This window comes from Oryza sativa, chromosome 3 (genome assembly GCF_034140825.1).
Source record: "Oryza sativa Japonica Group chromosome 3, ASM3414082v1".
In the NCBI taxonomy this organism is placed as follows: Eukaryota; Viridiplantae; Streptophyta; class Magnoliopsida; order Poales; family Poaceae; genus Oryza; species Oryza sativa.
This window is the reverse complement of record NC_089037.1, coordinates 30,122,465-30,126,705: the sequence shown is the minus strand read 5'-3', so window position 1 is coordinate 30,126,705 and position 4,241 is coordinate 30,122,465. Positions and strand designations below refer to the sequence as shown.

General features: G+C 53.7%; 1 pseudogene; it reads left to right on the top strand.

Moving 5' to 3' along the window:
- Positions 1-825: 825 nt before the first annotated feature.
- LOC136355687 (probable isoaspartyl peptidase/L-asparaginase 2) lies at positions 826-3,369 on the top strand (annotated as a pseudogene).
- The last annotated feature ends 872 nt before the right edge of the window (positions 3,370-4,241 follow it).

Sequence of the window (4,241 nt, the reverse complement as noted above, 5' to 3'; positions counted from 1 at the left end):
TTATCCTATTCACTCTAAAATATAAAACATAGAATATGTTGTTATTGAAGCTAGTACTATGAATATAAGCTTGTTATATTACAGTACGAAGGGAGTAGTTCAATGGCAACTAGCGAAGGAATAAGTTCACTTTAGGTCCCTCTATTAGTTGGCTAGTCCGATTTTCGTCCCTTAACCGCAAAACCAGGTACAACCCGTCCCCCAACTTACAAAAACCGGACAAACGAGATCCCTCGACAGTATGAAGGGCGGTTTTGGCTGACGTGGCGCCTACGACTAGGTCTTCATCCCACGTGGCATTGACGTGACGGTGACGTGGCAATTCGATAAAAAAAAATATTAAACCCCATGGGACCCACATGTCAGTTTCACACACAAATGAATAAAAAATGGTGGGGCCCACGTGGGCCCCGCATGTCATTCTCACCCCATCTCTTCTTCCTCCCCTATCCCCTCTCTGGCCACGGTCTCGGCGGTGCCGGGGACGACGACCTCAAGGAGACTCCGCCGGCGCGTCCGCCCGCCGCTGCCCCACTCCGTCCCGTCGGCTTCGCGCCGCCGTTCGCCCGCCCGCTCCGCCCCGCCCCGCCAGCTTCGCGCCGCTGCGCGCCGGAAGACGACGACGACGAGGCTGGCGCCCTCCGCTTGGCTCCGCCGGCCGCCGAGTCGCAGCGGCGCGCGGACGGGAGCTCGACACCGCCCACCGCCGCCACCGCGGAGGAGGAGGAGGATACCACGGCGGCCGGCTGTGCTGGCGGGAGAGGGGGAAGAGGAGGCCGGCGAGCCGGTTGCCGCCGAGTCGCAGTCGCACGCCGCTCCTCTACCATGGCTCCACCGTACCAGCCCCGCCTCTTTGACCGTCGCTCGCTGGTGAGTATGTAAAGGTGTGGATGTAGGTTCTTGAAGCAAACATCGAATTATAGTCCATTATTTCAGGTTAATAAGATACAGAGCTATTAGTTCACAATTTCAATCTGCTTGAGTGGCTAGTTAGCTTGCTTGTTGTTGCTGCTTGGTGCTGCACGGTTGCACTGCTGTTGTGCCCTCCGCCCTGCTTGCCCCTTCCTCTGCTCTGCCTGCGCTACGCTCATGCGCGTGCGTGGCCGCTCGCCTGAGCGGCTGAGCCCCTGGGCCCTGGCGGCTAGCCACGCCGCGGCGCTGCCCGGAGCAGATGACGCCGCGGCAGCTTTGCGCCCCGGAGGCCGAGAGCCTGGCCACGCCCCCACTCCCCTCCGCTTACCCTCCGTGTGCTGTGCGCTGCCAGCACCGCAGCAACCGCCGTCCGCGGATGGGGATTGCTAGATTGGAGGAGATGGTCAAGTGGGGAGAAAGAAATCGCTACAGACTGACACGTGTGGCCCACCCTATTTATTTTGTTTTGTAACTGACATGTGGGCCAACGTGGGCCCCACCATTTTAAAATTATTATTATTTTTAGCTGACATGTGGGCCCACGGTTTTATTATTTTTTCGAGATATAATTGCCACGTAAGCGCCACGTCAATGCCACGTGGGACGGAGAACTAGTCAAACCAGCCACGTAGGCGCCACGTCAGCCAAAACCACTATTCAAACCGCCTTAGGATGTTATGTGCACTGGTTTTGTAAGTTGAGGGATGTGTTATATCCGGTTTTACGGTTCAGGGATGAAAATCAGATTGGACGACAAATATAGGGACCTAACGTGAACTTGATAGCAACACGAGCGAGCAAAGCGGGCGGCCGGCGCTACGAGGCCGTCAGCGAAAGCCCAACGGTGACGCAGCTTTTCGACGGCCACAGGCTACATTACAGCCCATTCCACCACTAAAGCCCCATTTATCCACGGAATAAGTCCACTTTGACTCCCTTAAAAGTGACCCTAATCTAATCCGTGACCCTCAAAAGTAAACCGGATAGGATGACTTCCCGTACTATTCAAACCAGTGCAATTTGACTCCCTCAGTGGTTTTGGATGGCGGTTTTGCTGACGTGGCGATGTTGACCTGATATGTGTTGTTGATGTGGCACTTATATGGCATTAAAATAAAAAACTATATGGGCTCCATTCGTCATTCACATGAAAAAAAATTGCGATGCCCACATGTCATCCTTTATCTATCCTCCTTCCCCCTCTCTCTCCCTTCTCTGTATGTTTCTCTTCCTCCAGATTCGGTGCGGAATCTGGAGCGGCGGCGGCGGCAGGGTGAGGGCTGGCGCGAAGGAAGGAACTTGAGCGGGTCGAGCGGCGGCTTCGGCGGCGACGGCAGAGAGTCGGAGGAGAGGTGGTGGAGCGGCGACGGCCTCAGCTCGCTGGAGAAGGCGGGGGCGTCTGGCCGGTGGCCTCCCCCATGATGGTGCCGCGCCAGGCTGGGACGAACGGGAGGGCTAATGTAGACGGCGAAACCTGAGATGCCGCCGGCCCTAGCCGTGCCTCCCGGTCTGCGCCGGCAGGGGGTGCCGCCTCTGTTTCTTTCTGCTCGGAGAACATGCATGTGCACAGCGTTGCCTAGCAGATGCAAGTGCAGCGCCGGTGTGGGGTAGCAAGGCGCGGCCGCCATGGAATCCAGTCGAATTTTGGCAGGACCAGCAGCTGCAGGACAAATCCGTCCTACCAGCGTGGTCCACCCGAGTCCTGCAGATCTTGAGGTCATGGACTGGTCTGATTTTTTTTCTTTGTGGTCACTGTTTGCAAGGTCTTGAGGTCGTGGACAATAGCTACTTCATCACCGAGGACAACGTCGGCATGCTGAAGCTCGCCAAGGAGGCCAATAGCATCTTGGTTCGTCGATCAGCGCATTGACTCATGTTACCAATTCGCCTATAAAAATTGCTAACATCTAACCGTGACATCCTGTGATTAATTGGTACAAGTAGTTTGACTGCCGTATCCCACGCCGGAGATGGTGGGTTGCGCAGTGGTGCACTCAAACGGCCACACTGCGGCGGCCATGTCCACGGGCGGGCTGATGAACAAGATGACCGGGCGCATCGGCGACTCGCCGTTGATCGGGTCGGGGGAAGGCAAGGCCATCATACGCTCCACGCTGGCGTGCGACGTCGCCGCCGTGATGGAGTACAGGGGCGCCGGGCTGCAGGAGGCCATCGACTACTGCGTCAAGGAACGGCTGGACGAAGGGTTCATCGGGCTCATCGTGGTGTCCAGCACCGGCGAGGTGGCGCACGGGTTCAACTACACCGGCATGTTCAGCGGGTGCGGCTGCAGGAGAAAAGAGAGAGAAGGGAGAGAGAGGGGGGAGGAAGAAGGGTTGGAGAGAGAAAGGATGACATGTGGGTCCCACAGTATATTTTGTGTGTAAATGACAGACGGGTCCCACAAAATATTTTTAATTGTAATGCCACATAAGTGCCACGTGGGATGAAGATCGGGTCAACACCGCCACGTCAGCAAAACCGCTGAGGGAGTCAAATTGCACTAGTTTGAATAGTTTAGAGAGTCATCCTATCTGGTTTTACGATTGAGGGCTACGGATTAGATTCGGGTGACTTTTTAAGGGAGTCAAACTCTTTCCTTTAGCCACGACCACCACGGCCCAGTAAACCCACGCCGTACACAGACAGGTCCAGATCGGAGGATTTCCAGGCCGAAACGTACGAGCCCGCCGCTCGATCGCGCTTACGTGGTCGTCTGGTCGAGGCGGCGCGCAAAGCGTTCCGGTGATCCGGACTTCCGGATGCGAGCGCGTGGGGTGCAATGCAACTATGCAAGTGCATAGTGTGCAAAACGTGGCCGTGCACAAGTGTGTGTACTTCTTTTGTTAGAGACACACCAGCGTGTACTTGGGGAGCTAGCTAGCTGTGGTCCAAAGTTTGGTTTAACGTCCTAATGCGCTGTTGTTATGGGGCCCATACAATATCTGATATATAATTTGAAGATAAGCATATAAAATGTGAATAAAAGGAATTAATAAAATTCTGCGGGACCAGAGAGAAAAAAGAAAAACGCAAAGAGAGAAGATAAAATTTTGATAGAAACTGGCAATCAAGGAAAAAATTATGAAAAACTACACAAAAGATTGCAGAATAGCAAATTAATGCTTGACAACATAAATTCTAATAGGAAAAGGGATCAAATAATCTGAGGGAGTAGTTCCTGCAAAATCTGTACCCGATATGTGTCTCAACGTACACAACTACTTTTCTATAAAGAAAGAACCAAATATGCAATCATCTCTTTTCGCGAACGAACAAAAAAATTACACGTCAATATATTAGAAGAAAACAGAGTTTAACTAAACGAC